Here is a 23,357-nt window from a genome sequence, read left to right as displayed (position 1 = left end):
TGCCTAACAAGGGAGACCAAGGAGTGTAGCCCCGTCACTCCTGAGAGGGCAGGGCTACCTCTGAGCAGGCAAGAGTGGTAACTGAGTAACTGAGGGATGGTTTCCAGGGTCTCATGGGGTGACATGACTCAAATGCTCTGTTATCTTTGGACCAATCCCCCACCAACCCTGATCTCAAGAAAACTGATACCAAATTCCTAAAAAGGAATTTTGGGAACCCTGTTTAAATGCATGGATTACTGTTTTTTTGTGACTTAATGAAAAATGTTAAACCTTGTGGGTGGAGGGCCCTCTCCTTAACGTAGAACAACCTCCAGCGATGGCAGAAGAGTGGCTTGGGTCACTCTACCCTGGGTGACTGCATCAGGCAGAGAGTGGTAGGAGCACAGCTTTAGCCAGGGACATCCCCAGCAGGCCGGGTGGGGAGCGCAGGATCACAAGGAGGAGAATGGATTATATGTGACAGCCCAGATGAGGGCTGAAATAGTAGACAGAGTCCTGGTGAGACATTGAGAAGATCCTTGAGCAATGGAAGAAGGTGCTGTGGACTGGATGTGCCAGATCCCACAGCTACACGTGTTTCTTCAGGTAACCCTGAAACTAGCATAGCTGGGGGAGAAGTCCCCAAATGTCATCTGTGGACCACAAAACCTTGAGTAACGTTTGAAAAAAAAAAAGCTTTGATTTTTACAGCTCCCCTGAAGATTTGGAATTAGCAGAGATGATCCCTGAATTGATTTTTTGCAAGGTCCCCCAGTGATTCTGAGGTGCATCCAGATTGAAGGACCCACTAATATGAGGGAAGCACAGGTTTTGTATTAAAAACATTTCTCAGCCACGTGCGGTGGCTCACGCCTGTAATCCCAGAACTTTGGGAGGCCAAGGTGGGTGGATCACCTGAGGTCAGGAGTTCAAGACCAGTCTGGCCAAGATGGTGAAACCCCGTCTCTACTAAAAATACAAATTAAATAAATAAATAAATAAATAAATAAATAAATAAGTAAATAAATAAGCAAGCAAGCTGGGCGTGGTGGTGGGCACCTGTAATCCCAGCAGCGTGGGAGGCTGAGGCAGGAGAATCACTTGAACCTGGGAGGCAGAGGTTGCAGTGAGCTGAGATCGCGCCACTGCACTCCAGCCTGGGCAACAAGAGAGAAACTCCATCTCAAAAAAAGAAAAAAAATTTCTTGAACTTCACAACAGAGAATTTATTGAATTTTCTGTTGTGAAATAAACTTGGAGAAATTAAAATACATTCTGTTAATCTCACAGACACTAATAGTTTATGAAATGCAGGAGTATTCTTAAAAATAATGAAACAATTGCACTTGCTTATCCTGGTTTAAAGAGTCTTGTCTCTTATTCATACATTTGCTTGCAGACCCGAGTTATCCCTTGTTCTCTTCCACTCCTTTCCCTTCCTTCATTTGTCCTTGTTTGTCTGGGACCTTTCTTTGTGCTCACCTGCCCAAGCCAGGATCCAGCTCTGATGTCTGTGGGGATCCTTCCCATTTGAAGCTTTTCTGCCAGACTACTCAGAAGTAAAGTGATTTTTGATGTTTATTTTTTACTCTTGCTGGATTATCTACCCTTTGATACTTATTAAATAATCTTACTCTCTTCATTCCTGAGCCATCTAGCTAGAAATAGCCAGGGGATAATTTTCTATTTTTAATAACATTGATGGCACCAGAGAGCCAGACTCTATCCTCAGAGGTCAACTTCATGCATGTCTTACCAGGCAAATCCATTTGAAGGGAGACTTTGACCAACAGGGAAAAACACTGTAAACTCCATGCCTCTGACCAGTCTGCTTTATGGCAATTCCTCTTTAGATTTTTCTATTTGAAATAGACAACAGTCTTATTTGTTCTGTGTCATTTTGCAAAACTTTTGGGCAAGGTGCTTGTGTCTCAGTTTCCCTTTCATCTGTAAAATGGAAGTAATAATGTAACAATACAAAATATGAACTATTTTGCAAAGAAGTTTGTAATGCAAGTGTGGCTGGTTTAAATGTAACTTACCCAAAATGTGTTCATCATTTAAAATTGAAACCTGCAAAGAACAATTTGATGGCAACTGCATTTTCAATGAGCGGCTTGAGGTCACAGTTCATAAAATAGTCCTGCACCACTTCGGTCATTTTCTGCAGAATTTGTAAACTGAAGGGATGGAATGCTCTTCACTGTGTAAATTCTGCATCTGCTATTTCTTACAACTGCTTTCCCCAGGGCATGAGTGACTGAAGCAGTGAAGTTAGTAGAGAAAACAGGTGTGCCTGTTCAAAGGAGGAATGTAAGCCCCTCTCCAAGAGAGATTCACAATCCAGGCATCCCTGTGGGCAGAGCTGACTGGTACAGAGCTGGCTCCTTGCATGGATTTTCCAACTTGAAGCTTGGCACATTCAGGGGAAGATTGACCCTGTCTGCAGGATGGGATGTATGCTTTTTCTATGTAGTATGCAGGAGTTCCTCTGGTTTTCATTGTGGAGATTTTGCCAGTTAGAGTAAAAGGACTATACTTGCCTGGGCACATACCTTCAAAACTTGAACCCTAGAACTGCTCATTGGTGAGTTTGAATATTTGTCCCCTCCAAAATTCATATGGAAATTTAATCCCCAGTGTGGTAGTATTGAAAGGTGAGGCCATAAGAGGTGATTGGGTCATGAGGGCTCTGGCCTCATGAATGGATGGATCCATTCAGAGATTAATGGGTTAATGGATGAATGGGTTATCATGGGAGGGGAACTGGTGGCTTTATAAGCAGAGGGAGAGAGACCTGAGTTAGCACGTTAGCACACTCAGCTCCTCCTCACCATGTGATGCTCTGCACCACCTTAGGACTCTTCAGAAAATCTCCACCAGCAAGAAAGCTCTCGCCAGATGTGCCCCCTCGACCTTGGACTTCCTAGCCTCCATAACTGTAAGAAACAAATTCCTTTTCTTTACAAATTACCCAGTTTCAGGTATTCTATAATAAGCAACAGAAAATGGACTGAGACAGTGCGTAAGACAAATCAGGAAAACTGGATTTTTATTTCATTTTGAAGCTATTTCTTTAAGACTCTGAGGTATAGGGGATGGCAAGTCATAGCTGTAAAACATAAGGGACCTTAATGTCTAATCTTAAAGGGGCACTACAAACCCTCAAGGGGATGCTTCCCAGGCAAAGTGTCAAGGTTGCATTACCTCAAAGACAATAGGGCCCAGGTTCTATCTAGTCTTAAAATTGCAGATTTGGAAACAATTTTTTTCAGTACGTAGGAACTCTTGAAGACTAACTATCTCATGCCCACAAAACTCAGAAAAGGTTGTGTAAATCAAAGTGATGACAGTTTGGCTTATACTGAGAAATTATCTGTTAAATTGGCTAGACACTTTTGTTGGCTGGATGAAATATTTGTATTGCTTTCCAACAATAAATATAACTGCTAAGTGCACCAGACATTTATACCAGCTTGCCTAGCATTTCTCTCTGTAGGAAGGCTGTGGAGGAAGCTAAAATATAATCAAAAGGTTGCATAATGAGCATGGAGAGTGAGCTTGTCAATATTAATACCAAGCGCATCAAGCCATATAACTTGATGCATCCACCCACAGCATCAGAATTCATGCCAAGCAGGCTAGATATTTGAGCCAGAGGATCAGAACTCCTTCTTCCCTGTCTGGTGCTGGAAGCTTAGCTCATTTTTTTCTATGTGTTTTGATGGCAAATTCCTTTCCTCTCCCAGTGTTTCTCACATATGTCCTGTAGTTCTCTAGTCCTGTTAGAGTCTTTGGGGAAAAAAAGGTTCTGTGGCTGAAAAATTTAACGCTCTGTATAGTAACTTCATTTTGTGGATTCATCATGTTCATTAGCACATTAAAAGTTCTGAGCAAACCTGTTTAACTTTGTTTACTCCCACATTTTCCAAGCTTACTTGACCAAAGAATACTTTCTTTATGGAATATCTACTAGCATCCTGAGAAAGTAGGTGTTCCGGGGAATACTCTTTGGGAAATGCAAATGTTGGAAATGCCAATAGCTATAAGTGCCACCAATTGAGCAAGAGGCACATTCTGTCTCTTCTTACATTTTGCTTGGATGACACTCAGGGTTTTGTGGTTGCCTTACTTTTGTCTCCAGGTCCTGCCTATAATGACAGAAGACAAAAGAAACCAGGGAAAATCCAAACAAAGATAAAATGGCCCTAGGGTGAAATAGGTTTCAGGAAGCTAGAAAGGCTGGCTTCTAAATTTCCTTCTAGTCCTAAGTATTTGGGGCCCTAAAGACTGGGGAAAAAGCATTCACTTATTTATTTATTTATACTTTTTTTTTCCTGCTAGCAAATGGAAAAAAATGACGATTTTGCAGAATAGGTAGAGTGAAGAGTTTCTGAAAGTTGACAGTAGTCATTGTGTTCTTATTTGTAATGGCTTTTAAGACTTAGCAAGTGACATAGTGGAAAAAGGCCTGACTTGACATTAGAAAACCTAGGTTCAAACCCCAACACCGCTCTGGTATTACCTTGGGCAAGTGACTTCAGCTTTCTGAGCTTCAGATTCTTCTTTATCAATTCAAATGGGAATAACACTGTTCATAGTGCCATTGTAAGGATGAAATAATGGCATCAGTAATATCCAACAGTGCTAAATATTTGTGCCTTGTTTCTTTTTGATTTTTCTAAACAAATATACATACCAGGTACAACAGAAGCAGAAACTAAGGTTTAAGGAAGTGAATAGCCTGCCCAAGAACACACAGCTAGTAATGGTAGAGGTGGGATTTGAATCCAGGTATGTTTGGCTTCGAAGTCCATTTTCTCTGCAGTGAGGCTACACAGAGAGTCCCAGGAACTAGCACAAAAGTATCTAAGAAATATTTTAAAATATAATGGCTTTCTTTCTTTCTTTTTTTCTTTTTTGACATAATTAGTCCATAGCCAAAAACTAGGCTGATTTATGTCAAGTATGAAACTGAAAATAGGTAGAGAAGATGACTCTCTAGGGAAGAAAAATCTCAAATCACATAAACCTTATATATTGTTTAACATAAATATTTTTAATTATATCACTATTCAGAAAGGTCTGCATGATGCCTGATAATCACTGCATAGAGTCTTTTGGTTTTGGCTTTTGTTCATATGCTATTATACTGCATTGAGTGCTCCATATTGGCAGACTATGTCATTCTTTAGAGTGAACAGTTGTGCTCAGGCAACCTTTTGGTTATTTACCATATTATGAGACATGCCTTTTCAAGATAGAAGCCAGAAAATGCATATGTCAGATTCCTTTGGGGCTAGGGGGCAGGGCTGTGACTTTGGCTGCATGACTATGTGGCCCATGAAAGGTGAGTTTGGAGTGAGCCAGGCAAAGAGATGGCTGTCTGAAAGGGAATCAGTTTTCCACTAAGGTTGATAGTGGAGTTAAACAAGGGAGGTGATATAGTTTAAATATATATCCCTGCCAAATCTCATGTTGAATTGTAATCCCTAGTGTTGGAGGTGGGGCCTGGTGGGGTATGTTTGGGTCATGAGAGCAAATTCATCATGAACGGTGTGGGCCATCTCTTTGGTCGTAAGTGAGCTCTTGCTCTGAATTCACACAAGATTTGATTGTTCAAAAGTGTGTGGTACTTCCCGCTTTACTCTCTTTCTTGCTCTTGCTTTCACCATATGAGATGTCTGCTCCTGCTTTGCCTTCCACCATGAGTAAAAGCTCCCTGAGGCCTCCCTGCAAGCTGAGCAGTGTTGGTGCCATGCTTGTACAGCCTCCAGAACTGTGAGCCAATTAAACCTCTTTTCTTTATAAATTATCCAGTTGTGGGTATTTCTTTATAGTAACACAACAATGGCCTAATAAAAAAAATTGGTACGAAGGAGTGGGCATTGCCATAAAGATACCTGAAAATGTGGAAGCAGCTTTGGAACTGGATAATGGGCAGAGGCTGGAAGAGTATGGAGGGCTCAAAAGAAGACAGGAAGATGAGGGAAAGTTTGGAATGTTTTAGAGACTGGTGAAATGGTTGTGACCAAAATGCTGATAGTAATATGGACAGTGAAGTCCAGGCTGATGAGGTTTCAGATGGAAATGAAGAACTTATTAAGAACTTGAGCAAAGGTCACTCAAAAAACTTGACTGCATTCTGTTCATGACCTAGGGATCTGTGGAAGTTTGAGCTTAAGAGCGATGATTTAGGGCAAGGGTCTCCAATCCCTAAGTCGCAGACCAGTACCAGTTTGTGTCCTGTTAGGAACTGAGCCACACAGCAAGAGGTGAACAGTAGGTGAGTGAGCATTACTGCCTGAGCTCCACCTCCTGTTAGATCAGCTGTGGTATTAGATTCTCATAGGAGAGTGAACCCTATTGTGAACTGCACATTTGAGAGATCTAGGTTGCACACTCCTTATAAGAATCTAATACCTGATGATCTGAGGTGGAATTTTCATCCCAAAACCATCCCCCTTACCCTCTGCCAGTCTGTGGAAAAATTATCTTCCACAAAACTGGCCTCTAGTACAAAAAAGGTTGGGGACCACTGATTTAGGGTATCTGGAAGAAGAAATTTCTAAGTAGCAAAATGTTCAAAATGTAGCCTGGCTGCTTCTAATACTCTACACTCAGATGCAGAAGCAAAGAAATTACTTTAAGTTAGAATTTATATTTAAACAGGAAGCAAAGTGTAAAAGTTTGGAAAATTTTGCAGCCTGGTCATGTGGCAAAGAAAGAAAAAGCTTTTAGAGGAGAATTCAAGCAGACTGCAGAGCAACCACTTCCTAGAGATATTTGCATAAATAAAAGGGAACTAAGTGCTAATATCCAAGACAATGTGGAAGAGACCTTGAAAGCATTCCAGAAAATTTCCAGGCTATTCCTCCTATCACAGGCCCAGAGGCCTAGGAGAATTGAATGGTTTCAGGTGCTAGACCCCAGGGCCTTACTGCCCTAAGCAGCCTTGGGACACTGTTTCTACATCCAGGCCACTCTAGCTCCAGCCAGAGCTCAAAGGGGCCTGAGTACAGCTTGAGCTGCCACTTTGGAGAATGTGAGCTGTGAGCTTTGATGGCTTCCACGTGGTGTTAAGCCTGTGGATGCAGAGTGCAAGAGCTGACTCTTGGTAGCCTCCACCTAGGTTTCAGAGGATGTTTAAGGAAGTCTGGGTGTCCAAGAAAGAGCCTGCCACAGAGGCAGAGCCATAACAGAGCTTTACATGAGTAAAATCTCCCTGAGGTCTCCCCAGGAGCTGAGCAATGTTGGTACTATGCTTGTACAGCCTGCAGAACTGTAAGCCAATTAAACCTCTTTTCTTTATAAAGTACTCAGTCTTAGGTATTTCTTATAGCAATGCAAGAATAACCTAATGCAGAAGGGGACAGTGGCAGAGTTCCTTGCCTCCAGTCCTAAGGGTCATAGGTACTGAGTATTGGTGTAATCAATGTTTTCCTTCAGGGCTATGGTTGAGCATCATTCCTGGTGGTGTAGCTTCAGGGTTTGGCTTTCCTGCCCTTCCGGAGAGTCTTGAGCTACTTAATACTGTTTAATAAATTCTTTTTGCCTTGCCAGAGTGGATTCTGTTGTTTGTAACCTAAAATCTTCACTGATACACAGTTTAATTGCAATGCCTGGCACACACTCAACAAATGCTTGCTAAATTCATAAATGGAGGGAAATTGTGAAACTGGTGATATCTGTGTGTGTGGCGGTGGTGGCGGGGAGGTGATCCTGATATACTTGTTGAATTTTCAGCATTGATCTTCATCCCTTGAAAACTGTATCTAGGGGTTTGGTGTTGGGGCATTTTTTTTTCTGCTGTGACATTGCAAACAATGGGAGCACTGTGAATGTTATTATGTCCCTTCTTCACCTTAATTGTTTTGGGACCTCTTACTGAAGATATATGATTAAGTTTGTATTAGTTTTTCCTTCTCTGTAATTAAGTGGACAAGCTTTCTTCATTTCTGCTTGTCAGAAGGAAATTTGGAATATATGAGGCCTGAGGTTAACTTTTGAGTTAAAGCCAACTTTTTTTTTTTTTTTTTTTTTTTTTTTTTTTTAGTGGAGAATATACCTGTAAATTGCTGCATCCTTTGAGAGACATTAAACTGTGGGCCTCAGAGAGGCCCAGGAGCAGTTGCTTAACTTACCATTTTTGTTTAATGTTTTAAATATATTTTACTACCTATAAAGGGTTATTTAGAAATTGGTCTAATTTAGTTTTCTGTTTGATGGTGTTTAATTCAAGGATATCAGATCTTTGCTTGCAGCCTATTCTTTAGGGCCTAGAAAACCTCAAAGAATAAAGTTGTATACCTGAGTATCAGATTTATCACAGAAATGATATATAATAGGAGATTTATATGTTGGGTCAAATTTTCCCTTATTTTCCTTAACAATTTTGCAGTTCTGCTTGAGCATCCATTGGTTTCTTGGTGCACATCCTTGAAGAAGAGGTTGTGAATAGAAATGCTTTATTAAATCTATACTAAATAGATTTGGAATTCTACTCAAAAAGAGGCAGAAAGAGGCCAATGAGTAGCAAGGACGGAGATTGGATGGTCACATCCCCACCTCTCCTCTCTCTGAGGCCAAAAGGGAGACTGACTTCCCTGGAGGGGGTCACCCACTTCTGCTGCAGTCCCTCTTAAAGCATAACACCCATGACCTCCTCCAAGTGAAATGTCCATATGCTGGAGGGTTTTTTTTCTTTTATTTATTTATTTCTGTTTTGATATTTTTATTTTATTTTATTTTATTATTATTATACTTTAAGTTTTAGGGTGCATGTGCATAATGTGCAGGTTAGTTACATATGTATACATGTGCCATGCTGGTGTGCTGCACCCATTAACTCGTCATTTAGCATTAGGTATATCTCCTAAAGCTATCCCTCCCCCCTCCCCCCACCCCACAACAGTCCGCAGAGTGTGATGTTCCCCTTCCTGTGTCCATGTGTTCTCATTGTTCAATTCCCACCTATGAGTGAGAATATGCGGAGTTTGGTTTTTTGTTCTTGCAATAGTTTACTGAGAATGATGATTTCCAATTTCATCCATGTCCCTACAAAGGACATGAACTCATCATTTTTTATGGCTGCATAGTATTCCATGGTGTATATATGCCACATTTTCTTAATCCAGTCTATCATTGTTGGACATCTGGGTTGGTTCCAAGTCTTTGCTATTGTGAATAGTGCTGCAATAAACATACGTGTGCATGTGTCTTTATAGCAGCATGATTTATAGTCCTTTCGGTATATACCCAGTAATGGGATGGCTGGATCAAATGGTATTTCTAGTTCTAGATCCCTGAGGAATTGCCACACTGACTTCCACAATGGTTGAACTAGTTTACAGTCCCACCAACAGTGTAAAAGTGTTCCTATTTCTCCACATCCTCTCCAGCACCTGTTGTTTCCTGACTTTGTAATGATTGCCGTTCTAACTGGTGTGAGATGGTATCTCATTGTGGTTTTGATTTGCATTTCTCTGATGGCCAGTGATGGTGAGCATTTTTTCATGTGTTTTTTGGCTGCATAAATGTCTTCTTTTGAGAAGTGTCTGTTCATGTCCTTCACCCACTTTTTGATGGGGTTGTTTTTTTCTTGTAAATTTGTTTGAGTTCATTGTAGATTCTGGATATTAGCCCTTTGTCAGATGAGTAGGTTGCGAAAATGTTCTCCCATTTTGTAGGTTGCCTGTTCACTCTGATGGTAGTTTCTTTTGCTGTGCAGAAGCTCTTTAGTTTAATTAGATCCCATTTGTCAATTTTGGCTTTTGTTGTCATTGCTTTTGGTGTTTTAGACATGAAGCCCTTGCCCATGCCTATGTCCTGAATGGTAATGCCTAGGTTTTCTTCTAGGGTTTTTATGGTTTTAGGTCTAACATTTAAGTGTTTAATCCATCTTGAATTAATTTTTGTATAAGGTGTAAGGAAGGGATCCATTTTCAGCTTTCTACATATGGCTAGCCAGTTTTCCCAGCATCATTTATTAAATAGGGAATCCTTTCCCCATTGCTTGTTTTTGTCAGGTTTGTCAAAGATCAGATAGTTGTAGATATGCAGCATTATTTCTGAGGGCTCTGTTCTGTTTCACTGATCTATATCTCTGTTTTGGTACCAGTACCATGCTGTTTTGGTTACTGTAGCCTTGTAGTATAGTTTGAAGTCAGGTAGCGTGATGCCTCCAGCTTTGTTCTTTTGGCTTAGGATTGACTTGGCGATGTGGGCTCTTTTTTGGTTCCATATGAACTTTAAAGTAGTTTTTTCCAATTCTGTGAAGAAAGTCGTTGGTAGCTTGATGGGGATGGCATTGAATCTATAGATTACCTTGGGCAGTATGGCCATTTTCACGATATTGATTCTTCCTACCCATGAGCATGGAATGTTCTTCCATTTGTTTGTATCCTCTTTTATTTCATTGAGCAGTGGTTTGTAGTTCTCCTTGAAGAGGTCCTTCACGTCCCTTGTAAGTTGGATTCCTAGGTATTTTATTCTGTTTGAAGCAATTGTGAATGGGAATTCACTCATGATTTGGCTCTCTGCTTGTCTGTTATTGGTGTATAAGAATGCTTGTGATTTTTGCACATTGATTTTGTATCCTGACACTTTGCTGAAGTTGCTTATCAGCTTAAGGAGATTTTGGGCTGAGACAGTGGGGTTTTCTAGATATACAATCATGTCATCTGCAAACAGGGACAATTTGACTTCCTCTTTTCCTAATTGAATACTCTTTATTTCCTTCTCCTGCCTAATTGCCCTGGCCAGAACTTCCAACACTACGTTGAATAGGAGTGGTGAGAGAGGGCATCCCTGTCTTGTGCCAGTTTTCAAAGGGAGTGCTTCCAGTTTTTGCCCATTCAGTATGATATTGGCTGTGGGTTTGTCATAGATAGCTCTTATTATTTTGAGATATGTCCCATCAATACCTAGTTTATTGAGAATTTTTAGCATGAAGCGTTGCTGAATTTTGTCAAAGGCCTTTTCTGCATCTATTGAGATAATCATGTGGTTTTTGTCTTTGGTTCTGTTTATATGCTGGATTACATTTATTGATTTGCGTATATTGAACCAGCCTTGCATCCCAGGGATGAAGCCCACTTTATCCTGGTGGATAAGCTTTTTGATGTGCTGCTGGATTCGGTTTGCCAGTATTTTATTGAGGATTTTTGCATCAATGTTCATCAAGGATATTGGTCTAAAATTCTCTTTTTTGGTTGTGTCTCTGCCCGGCTTTGGTATCAGGATGATGCTGGCCTCATAAAATGAGTTAGGGAGGATTCCCTCTTTTTCTATTGATTGGAATAGTTTCAGAAGGAATGGTACCAGTTCCTCCTTATACCTCTGGTAGAATGTGGCTGTGAATCCATCTGGTCCTGGACTCTTTTTGGTTGGTAAGCTGTTGATTATTGCCACAATTTCAGAGCCTGTTATTGGTCATTCAGAGAGTCAGCTTCTTCCTGGTTTAGTCTTGGGAGTGTGTATGTGCCGAGGAATTTATCCATTTCTTCTAGATTTTCTAGTTCATTTGCGTAGAGGTGTTTGTAGTATTCTCTGATGGTAGTTTGTATTTCTGTGGGATCGGTGGTGATATCCCCTTTATCATTTTTTATTGTGTCTATTTGATTCTTCTCTCTTTTCTTCTTTATTAATCTTGCTAGCGGTCTATCAATTTTGTTGATCATTTCAAAAAAGCAGCTCCTGGATTCATTAATTTTTTGAAGGGTTTTTTGTGTCTCTATTTCCTTCAGTTCTGCTCTGATTTTAGTTATTTCTTGCCTTCTGCTAGCTTTTGAAAGTGTTTGCTCTTGCTTTTCTAGTTCTTTTAATTGTGATGTTAGGGTGTCAATTTTGGATCTTTCCTGCTTTCTCTTGTGGGCATTTAGTGCTATAAATTTTCCTCTACACACTGCGTTGAATGTGTCCCAGAGATTCTGGTATGTTGTGTCTTTGTTCTCTTTGGTTTCAAAGAACATCTTTATTTCTGCCTTCATTTCGTTATGTACCCCGTAGTCATTCAGGAGCAGGTTGTTCAGTTTCCATGTAGTTGAGCGGTTTTAAGTGAGTTTCTTAATCCTGAGTTCTAGTTTGATTGCACTGTGGTCTGAGAGACAGTTTGTTATAATTTCTGATCTTTTACATTTGCTGAGGTGAGCTTTACTTCCAACTATGTGGTCAATTTTGGAATAGGTGTGGTGTGGTGCTGAAAAAAATGTATATTCTGTTGATTTAGGGTGGAGAGTTCTGTAGATGTCTATTAGGTCCGCTTGGTGCAGAGCTGAGTTGAATTCCAGGGTATCCTTGTTAACTTTCTGTCTCATTGATCTGTCTAATGTTGACAGTGGGGTGTTAAAGTCTCCCATTATTATTGTGTGGGAGTCTAAGTCTCTTTGTAGGTCACTCAGGACTTGCTTTATGAATCTGGGTGCTCCTGTATTGCGTGCATATATATTTAGGATAGTTAGCTCTTCTTGTTGAATTGATCCTTTTACCATTATGTAATGACCTTCTTTGTCTCTTTTGATCTTTGTTGGTTTACAGTCTGTTTTGTCAGAGACTAGGATTGCAACCCGTGCCTTTTTTTGTTTTTCATTTGCTTGGTAGATCTTCCTCCATCCCTTTATTTTGAGCCTATGTGTGTCTCTGCACGTGAGATGGGTTTCCTGAATACAGCACACTGATGGGTCTTGACTCTTTATCCAATTTGCCAGTCTGTGTCTTTTAATTGGAGCATTTAGTCCATTTACATTTAAAGTTAATATTGTTATGTGTGAATTTGATCCTGTCATTATGATGTTAGCTGGTTATTTTGCTCGTCAGTTGATGCAGTTTCTTCCTAGCCTTGATGGTCTTTACAATTTGGCATGATTTTGCAGTGGCTGGTACCAGTTGTTCCTTTCCATGTTTAGTGCTTCCTTCAGGAGCTCTTTTAGCTCAGGCCTGGTGGTGACAAAATCTCTCAGCATTTGCTTGTCTGTAAGGTATTTTATTTCTCCTTCACTTATGAAGCTTAGTTTGGCTGGATATGAAATTCTGGGTTGAAAATTCTTTTCTTTAAGAAAGTTGAATATTGGCTCCCACTCTCTTCTGGCTTGTAGAGTTTCTGCCGAGAGATCTGCTGTTAGTCTGATGGGCTTCCCTTTGTGGTTTCTCTCTGGCTGCCCTTAACATTTTTTCCTTCATTTCAACTTTGGTGAATCTGACAATTAGGTGTCTTGGAGTTGCTCTTCTCGAGGAGTATCTTTGTGGTGTTCTCTGTATTTCCTGAATCTGAATGTTGGCCTGCCTTGCTAGATTGGGGAAGTTCTCCAGATAATATCCTGCAGAGTGTTTTCCAACTTGGTTCGTTTCTCCCCATCACTTTCAGGTACACCAGTCAGACGTAGATTTGGTCTTTTCACATAGTCCCATATTTCTTGGAGGCTTTGTTTGTTTCTTTTTATTTTTTTTTCTCTAAACTTCCCTTCTCGCTTCATTTCATTCATTTCATCTTCCATCACTGATACCCTTTCTTCCAGTTTATCGCATTGGCTCCTGAGGCTTCTGCATTCTTCACGTAGTTCTCGAGACTTGGCTTTCAGCTCCATCAGCTCCTTTAAGCACTTCTCTGTATTGGTTATTCTAGTTACACATTCTTCTAAATTTTTTTCAAAGTTTTTAACTTCTTTGCCTTTGGTTTGAATTTCCTCCTGTAGCTTGGAGTAGTTTGATTGTCTGAAGCCTTCTTCTCTCAACTCGTCAAAGTCATTCTCCATCCAGCTTTGTTCCGTTGCTGGTGAGGAGCTGCGTTCCTTTGGAGGAGGAGAGGCACTCTGGTTTTTAGAGTTTTTCTGCTCTGTTTTTTCCCCATCTTTGTGGTTTTATCTACTTTTGGTCTTTGATGATGGTGATGTACAGATGGGTTTTTGGTGTGGATGTCCTTTCTGTTTGTTAGTTTTCCTTCTAACAGACAGGACCCTCAGCTGCAGGTCTGTTGGAGTTTGCTAGAGGTCCACTCCAGACCCTGTTTGCCTGGGTACCAGCAGTAGTGGCTGCAGAACAGTGGATTTTCATGAACCATGAATGCTGCTGTCTGATCGTTCCTCTGGAAGTTTTGTCTCAGAGGAGTACCTGGTCGTGTGAGGTGTCAGTCTGCCCCTACTTGGGGGTGCCTCCCAGTTAGGCTGCTCAGGGGTCAGGGGTCAGGGACCCACTTGAGGAGGCAGTCTGCCCGTTCTCAGATCTCCAGCTGTGTGCTGGGAGAACCACTGCTCTCTTCAAAGCTGTCAGACGGGACATTTAAGTCTGCAGAGGTTACTGTTGTCTTTTTGTTTGTCTGTGCCCTGCCACCAGAGGTGGAGCCTACAGAGGCAGGCAGGCCTCCTTGAGCTGTGGTGGGCTCCACCCAGTTCGAGCTTCCCGGCTGCTTTGTTTACCTAAGCAAGCCTGGGCAATGGCTGTGCCCCTCCCCCAGCCTCGCTGCCGCCTTGCAGTTTGATCTCAGACTGCTGTGCTAGCAATCAGCGAGACTCCGTGGGTGTAGGACCCTCCGAGCCATGTGCGGGATATAATCTCCTCGTGCGCCGTTTTTTAAGCCTGTTGGAAAAGCACAGTATTGGGGTGGGAGTGACCTTATTTTCCAGGTGCTGTCTGTCACCCCTTTCTTTGACTAGGAAAGGGAACTCCCTGACCCCTTGCGCTTCCCGAGTGAGGCAATGCCTTGCCCTGCTTTGGCTTGCGCACGGTGTGCTGCACCCACTGTCCTGAGCCCACTGTCTGGCACTCCCTAGTGAGATGAACCTGGTACCTCAGATGGAAATGCAGAAATCACCTGTCTTCTGCGTCGCTCACGCTGGGAGCTGTAGACCGGAGCTGTTTCTATTCGGCCATCTTGGCTCCAGCCCCTCCTTTTATTTATTTTTTGACACAGAGTCTCACTTTGTTGCCAGGCTGGAGCGCAGTGGCACAATCTTGGCTTACTGTAAACTCTGCCTCCCAGGTTCAAGCGATTCTCCTGCCTCAGCCTCCCGAGTAGCTGGGACTACAGATGCACACCACCACACCCACCTAATTTTTGTATTTTTAGTAGAGAAGGAGTTTCACCACATTGGCCAGGATGGTCTTGATCTCTTGACCTTGTGATCCACCCACCTTGGCCTCCCAAAGTGCTGGGATTACAGGCATGAGCCACTGTGCCCGGCCCATATACTGAAGTTTTAAGATAACCATCTTTATTATTTTTTTGGGCTCAAATTTGTGTTAATTATGGGAAATTTCACCAAATAGAGCTAACACACGTGAAGGTGTTTTGTGAAGATTATTTTTCCCAAGGGAAAAAGGTGAACTAATTGCCTTGTAATCACACGTTAGGATGCTCTTAAGGATCTGGCTTATCTGGCAATGAAACATTTAAAAGATAACATTGACACTTCACTTAAATCTCACCCCCAGCAGAGTCAAAGTTTTGTGGCACTTCTCTTTGTCAAGAATTAAGGATGATATGGCGAGAAACAGGGTTTTTGTTCTTAAAACAACAGCTGCTAAGCAACCACTATTATCTATCTTTTGTTACCAAATTTTGGGCAGATAGTCACCAGGTATGTATTTCCAGGACCTCTCCCATTTTTCAGTGCGTCAGTCGCACAATAATCACTGAATATCTGGCTGAGCCATTTCTCCTCTCATTTTAAATCTGGCAGTGTAACTGCAATTTTGTAATTACACTGCAAGGGAAGTGTAATGGGAAATTGTATATGACTGTGCTTATATAAGAAGTGCAATGGAAATAAATAGTAATGTATAATATTTCTTTCTTGGCATATCTGAATTAGGTTCTTGTTAATTAGTTAGTCATTTCTTTGAGTTTCACTCCTGATCAGTGGTTGTCATAGAAACCATACTCTGCTTAACTTAGTAGGCTGCTGATATTTATGGTGGGTATGAACAAAAGATATTAATTTCATCCACCAGGGTTCTAGAAGCATAAAGGCAGCTGTTGTGCCAACACACTATTTATCTTTATTTTGTGTAAGTGTGTTCTCTTAGTAGGGTGGGAAAGGAAAAGTGAAAATATCCTTTTTATTTCAAGGATAAATTGTGTGTTGACACTTGTATTCTAGCTTACATTATAGAATAAGCTTCTTTTAAGAAATCAGACTGTTTATACCCCAAAGTGCTTGAAATGATGTGTGTAAGTATAAAAAATTTCAACTTTGCCACTTTTTACTGGGATATTGCTTTGTGCTCTCCAGTAAAATCTGATTTTTAAACTAATGTGTACGTATATTATTATTGCAAATGATGTGATATACAGTCAACCCTCTGTGTCTGTGGGTTCCATATCTATGTATTCAACCAACCATGGATCAAAATTATTCAGAAAGATTTCATCTGTACTGAACATCTACAGACTTTTTTCCTTGTCATTATTTTCTAAACAATGCAGTGGAACAGCTATTTTCATGGCTCTTACATTGTATTAGATATTATAAGAAATCTAGAGATGATTTAAAGAATACAGGAGAATGTGTGTAGGTCATCTGCAAATATTACACCATTGTATGTCAGGGACTTGAGAATCCATAAATTTTGTTATCTGAGGGGCGTCCTGGAACCAATCCCCTGCAGATACAGAGGGACAACTGTATGCCATATCATGTAATACACATAATATTAATATTTTAGTATGTTCACGTTCAATCTATTTTTGTTTGGATATTTGTACTTACATGAGTGTATGTATATGTATTGAAAATGTAATCATGCTCTGCTTGGTGTTTTGTAATTTGTGTTTTTCTACTATAACAATATTGCAAATATTTTCTGTTTTATTAAATATTCTTTTAAAAACATGATAATGCTCTAGTATAAGCATGTACCAGACCTTATTTAGTCAATCTCTAAATGTTGGACATTTAGTTGTTTTTGAAGTATATTGAAAGTGCATCTCTGATTCTGTTATAGGGATAAGTTCCTAGAAATGGAGTTGGTAGGTCAACTAGTATATACATTTTCACATACATTGCCAAATTGCCTCTAAAAGAGTGAAGCAAATGAAAATCCTTACTAGTAGTATATATGTATTGGTTTCTCTCTATGCTTGTATATACTGGTTACTGCTACATTTTAAATCTCTAGTAATTTAACAGGCAACAAAGAAAGTGTCTTGTTTTTAGATTTGCATTTTTGAGGTGTGATTAATATCATCTTCTATGTTATGATTCCTAGAAACTCTTAGTTCCTCCTACTTGTTTTAAAGGGAACAGACAATGTAGTGTTTTGCATACACTGAAAGTTGTGTGTGGAAATTTAAAGCTAAGATTGAGGAGAGAATTCACAGACCTATGGATGTCCGACTGTTGAGATTTTCCTGTAATAAATACAGGCTGCTTCTTTGGTAATATAAAATGGACCACTTTATCTAATATTATTTCTTAAGGAAGATCTTAGAAATGTACAGCTTATCCAATCAGATAAGCTCAATGGAAAATTATGCAGGGATTTATTGGGCTGCCACCTGAGATATATCTGTGAGTTCAAGGATATGTTAAACTTGGCTGAATCCAGATATCAGATAGCAGCGTTCGAAAGGAACATAAAACCTGTCTGAACATATTTCCGTGCTTCTACTTTCATCATAAGCCTTTGGCACTTGCATATGTGCACATGCTTTTTAAGGCTGAAGTAAAAATATACACAAAAGTGTTCAGGTGTTTCTGGACAATACACAAGCAGAGAGATCTTGAGATCAGCTTTCCATCCCTGACTGTTTTTACTGCGGCCTAAAGGATGGGAAAAGAAATCATTATTCAGTTTTGTCAAGTAGTGAAATCACTGTAAGGTAGCTAGAAAATGCAAACATATTCTTTAAAAGCTAGGAGATCTATGTCTTTGTTAGAACTTTGGGATATCAGCCTGCAAACCTCTGCCAGGAGTCAATAGATGGCTCCTGGATCAGCAAACACCAGAACTGGATGAAAAGGGAACTATTCTTGCCCTTATCATAACAGGTCTGCTTGCTTTCCTTGATCATTCTCCACTTCTCCACCAAAAGCAGAGTTAATTCCTTTTCTGTGTTCTCTTGTGCATGTTTCTATTTTGGCATCAGCTACAATGCATGCCTTGTAGTTGTATTTTCACCAGTCTGGTCTGCCCAGATACCCCACACTGTGAACTTCCTTACAGCAGGCCTTGTGTCTTACCCATTTTTATACCTCAAGTACCTAACATAGTACTTGGCACATATAGGCACCAATCTATGCATTATGGTTCAGTGATGATTGTTCAGTGATAAGATTATCTGCCTTCAGCTACTCTGAATGTTGACCAGAAAGGCAGATTAGAGCACCTGGGAGGCACAGACTTTGCTAGGCCTGCATAGTTTAGGGAATCTGCCATATTTCATTGTAGACCCAAATCCTACATCACCCCCTGGGACTTTGATTTTTTGCAGTCAGTTTTCTCAAATTTGCTGCTACTAAAATACCATAGGGGTTGTAATTTTAAACAAAATTTCTATTAAGATGGGTTTGACAATAATAATGGGAAAGGAGCAGATATTATGAGAATCTGGTTAAAGATAACATGCAGTGATGATTTAGTTTATCTGTAACCTCAAAGGATGGGGAAGGGACTATTGCAAGGAATTGCAAGCATTTCTGTTATTGTTTTAAAGGGACTGTTGTATTCTATACACCCCAGAGCAGCCCTACACAGGGTACCTTTTAAATCAGCTGGGGAATCTGAGTGATCTAATCAGAAAGTACAATGTTCTCGGTTTCTGTTAGGAGTGTAAGATGCCTTTTGTGTAAAACTTAAAGTTTTATTTTAGTTTATCTGGGAAATATCTTTAATAGCTCAAATAAGCAGTAAAGACTAAAAAAAGTGCATGGGGTTTTTTTAAAGAAGGATAAGCAATGTTCTTTTGAATTAGCTTGTTCTAACAATACTTTATTTGCTGAATTCATAAGGTTTTCAGATAATGGCCAGTTTCTATTGAAATAGTCAAAGAAGAATATTCTTTACACCTCAGCACATGGAAGAGATTCAATAGATGCATATATTTATTTCAAAGTGTCACACCTACAGGTAAAGAATCATTAAAGTTCAATTTAGGTGAGAAAGACAGATAAACTTTGGTTTATTTCTGATTAATAAATATGCACCAGATAAATAAGACCCCCATGAAAACTAACTATATGTAAAATTTTCTCTACTTTTGTGTTTTCTGTAGCCCACTAGAAAAAAAATTGGCAAGTTTGGGGATTTTCTGATCATTCGAATAGGAAGAAAAAACCATGGGAGGTAGGCACATTTTGTCTCAGTGTCTACTTTTTATTTGGAGCAGGAAAACTCTTACTTCACATCAAGTTACACAGGCAAAAATTTTGTTCCTCTGAGCCTAGCAATTGCATCACTCCATGTGTATTTCTTATTTTGCCTGATAGACCATTTAAAAAAATTCTAGTTTCTTATCACTTTCACATGTACTTTGATTTTTGGCTCAAGTTTATACTACAGCTACTAAATTGTAACTGTGATTTTGCCCCTCTTCTTAGAAGTCTGTCAGCTGTATTCATATGAACAGCATGACTTTGGAGGAATAATTGTTGAACTTTTCAGATTGCCGTTCCATTTTTGTTGCAAAGCCCTGCAATGGGAACTTTATATGCTCTTAGAAATTTTTTTTGAGCAAGGAGAATATACAACAGAGAAGAAGGAGAATAAGAACAGATAGAGCTGATAAAAGATACCAGAGAATACCATAATTAATCAGCAGGTTTTGGTCACTTTTAAGCCAGAGATACACATTTTTTAAAAAGAGAAAAATCCCAATTTTACTAAACAACATATGGAATCCACCCTATTAATTTCTGATTGAGTTTTCTTTATCTTTTAGGATCCCCCTCCCTATTCCCCATCCCTTGGCCTCTGGTCTCTCAATTAAAATATCATTTTTCAAAGGTGAAAATATAAAACAATCCTTTATATTTTTGTAAAGTTTTGTAAGGCATCATCAGTTATGGGTGTAGGCTGTTCACAAACTAGGGGAAAATAAACTGGTAAATTTTTAGAAGGGGGGAGTTCATCCTTCCTTCCTTCCTTCCTTCCTTCCTTCCTTCCTTCCTTCCTTCCTTCCTTCTTTCCTTCTTTTCTTTTCTTTCTTTCTTTCTTTCTTTCTTTCTTTCTTTCTTTCTTTCTTTCTTCTTCCTTCCTTCTTTTCTTTTTCCTTTCCTTTCCTTTCCTTTCCTTTCCTTTCCTTCCCTTTCCTTTTTCCTTTCCTTTTTCCTTTCCCTTTTCCTTTCCCCTTTCCTTTCCTGTCCTGTCCTGTCCTGTCCTTCCTTTCTCTTCTTTTTTTGAGACAGGGTTGCACTGTGTTGCCCAGGCGGGAGTGCAGTGGCATGATCACAGCTCACTGCAGCCTCAAACTTCTGGGCTCAAGGGATCCTCCAGCCTCAGCCTCCTAAATAGCTATAGGTGCGTGCCATCTCTCTTGGCTAATTAAATTTTTTTTTTTGTAGAGACTGGAGTCTCACTATTTTGCCCAGGCTGGTCTTGAACTCTTGTCCTCAAATGATCCTTCTGCCTTGGCCTCCCAGAGTGCTGGATTACAGATACAAGCCTAGGGGAGTTCATTTCTGAATGTAGGATTTGATTCTGCCTTACTGAACATAGCATGAAAGCTTGAACTTTAAAATTTTGCATGTATAAATAGGGGAATGGCTAAATAAATTATGGTGCATCTGTATTATGGAATATTATGCAGCCTTTAAAAATAACAGTGTAAACATATCACATCAGGATAGCAAATTCAGAGGTCTAACTGGCCAGGCTGGATGTAGGGGTGGGGGATGTGTGAGCTTGTGGTGCCCTGGAGCTACCACAAAGCTCCTGTTTCTGATTGGCCCCGTGTGAGAATTGGGTATAATGTGGCTGGATCTTTTCATTTTTTAAAGAAATGGAGAATGTGGACTTTTATATGTTGAAAACAAATTCAAAAAATTTAAAAAAGGATGTAGCCTACTAGTTTACAACTTCTAGTCTAAATGTACTGACTTGGAATGATGCCTGAGACAAATTGTTAAGTGAAGACTAGCTACTCATAGAACAATACATATAGTATAATATTTTTATTGAAACAAAATACTTTCCCTATTACATGTTTATATGTATGTATATGTTTGCAGATGCATATAAAAAGGTCTGTAAAATGCTCTGAAAATTGCACACTTATGACTGAGGAGGAAGGTGTGATGTGTGTATATTTTCAAGGAGGAGATTGGGGGTGTTTAAAGGAGGTTTTTGCTTTTATTCTGTATACTTTTGTATTGTTGTTATTTAAAAAATAGTGAAAATGTTTTCATTTATTGTTTAATTTCAAACTGTTTAAAACTGAGTTTTAATGTTCCATTACCATTTAAAAAGTTTTCTTGTATTGTCCTTTTCAGGATGTAGACCATAAAGTAAGGAGAAAGAATAAAAACGCTTTGGAAGATATTTACTTCTGGCCGGGTAGTATGATGGCTCATGCCTGTAATCCCAGCACTTTGGGAGGCCGAGGCTGACGATTCACTTGAGGTCAGGAGTTTGAGACCAGCCTGGCCAACGTGGTGAAACCCCGTTTGTACTAAAAATACAGGCATGGTGGCGCGTGCCTGTAGTCCAGCTACTGGGGAGACTGAGGCAGGAGAATCACTTGAACCTGGGAGGCGGAGGTTGCAGTGAGCTGAGATCGCGCGACTGCACTCCAGCCTGGGTGACAGAGTGAGACTCCGTCTCTCAAAAAAAAAAAAAAAAAAAAAAATATTTACTTCTTTGGGACACAGCATAGACTCATTTATATCTTATGGCATTGATAGTCTTTCAAAGTCATTGATGAAATGGAAGTATTTCATTATTGCTGTGACAGACTCAAGTTTATAATTCTAAAGAAAATCAAAGCCCATTTTATTTTAAATGTATATTGGTTTTGTTTTTTCATTAATAAATCGATAGCTCTTGGTCATTAAGTGTGTGTTTGGTCACCTTGATTGATGATGCAATGGTATAATCTTGATTCTTTTTATTCTGTCAATGGTCAGAGACTTCTCTTAAGTGTAGATGTCTTTGGAATGTGTTTTATCGATCAAGTAATAGATGGATAAATCCATCACTGCTACTGGAATGACAATTGAAAGTAAATAACCTGCTAATTGTTGATTGCTCCATAATTGTACATATTATATAAATGTCTGTACATTGAAAAATTATTTAGCAGAACAAGTTATCTATTTCCTTGAATTTTCTAAAAAGGAGAAGATAAAAAAGGAAAAAAAGAGCCCATGTCACTTACATGAAAAATATTTGGGGAAACAAAACCATTTATTTCCGATATGAGGTGTATAAAATGGAAATTCCAAATGTGTTTTCTTCTCTGCATTTTGCAATTGTCCATACGCTGCAGAGCTTAAAATTGAATGATTCATAGACAACATGGTGAAATGCTATGTAAGTTCATGCTGCATGTGAACTCTTCTAAATTGCAGTGCTGACATGAACTCAAAACCTTCATCATTGCAATTCATTGTTTGAAAACACGTTTCAATACCAGAGTGGCAAAACTTCCCTAGGCAAAAGTTGCTGCTCTGAATCTACACTACTATTCATGATTTTAAACATCTAACAATTAAATACTTAAACGATGTTACAATCATTCCTCCTGTTTCTTATATTGAATTGTACTATGGAATTTCATTTAGATATTTTTCCTCAGTGAAAAGGAAGGAAAAGTGAATGAAATTATACCATTCAAAATATTAAAAATGATCTGGGGGAGAGATGGAGGATTGTTTCATTACCCAGGGTTAACTGAATAAGAGGGAATAAAAGAACGTTGTTGCAGCATTTTATTATCCACTCTCCAGCCTAATGCAGTTGTGGGACTCTTGGCAAAACTGCCGCTTTATCTTAAATGAACTGCAGTATGTTGCAGTACTGAAGTGTTTCTGAAGAACAGGCACTCCATTATTTTTGCAGAGATTACCTGCTTCAAGTGAAACCTATACGAAATCCTTTCTGACCTGTTTGGTATTGTGATATTGATAACCAGCCACACTTTCCAGCCCCTTATCTTGCCTTCTATGGGATAATCTTTTCTTCTGGATCTTAATTCTGCTAATAGCACCCTTGACTGGCTGCCAGACAACAAACACAGGCAGGTGAAAAATGAATGGCTCCAGCCTGACCGCTGATAACTTCCAAAGGCTTTTTATTCTCAGAATTCCCTCCAAAAAATACAAGATGACAGGATGCCTGTCAATTGCATTCCTCTTGCTCTGTTCTGCAGGCACCCACCAGCCCCCGGAAGCCCCCTCCCTTCTTATGATTTATTCCTGTAAGGGGATGGCTAATTAATCTCTGCT

General features: G+C 39.7%; 1 long non-coding RNA gene across 1 annotated transcript in view; it reads left to right on the top strand.

Annotated features, from left to right (window-relative positions):
• Window positions 1-21,468, top strand: part of LOC129526641 (uncharacterized) — a 29,101-nt gene extending 7,633 nt beyond the window's left edge. Inside the window, exons 3-5 of the long non-coding RNA XR_008671349.2 lie at window positions 18,927-19,044; window positions 19,190-19,260; window positions 21,405-21,468. This is a non-coding gene — a long non-coding RNA (uncharacterized lncRNA). The remainder of the gene's footprint in view (window positions 1-18,926; window positions 19,045-19,189; window positions 19,261-21,404) is intronic.
• The last annotated feature ends 1,889 nt before the right edge of the window (window positions 21,469-23,357 follow it).

This window comes from Gorilla gorilla, chromosome 15 (assembly GCF_029281585.2).
Source record: "Gorilla gorilla gorilla isolate KB3781 chromosome 15, NHGRI_mGorGor1-v2.1_pri, whole genome shotgun sequence".
Classification (NCBI taxonomy): Eukaryota; Metazoa; Chordata; class Mammalia; order Primates; family Hominidae; genus Gorilla; species Gorilla gorilla.
The sequence above is the reverse complement of the archived record's forward strand: the minus strand, read 5'-3'. Positions and strand labels throughout refer to the sequence as shown.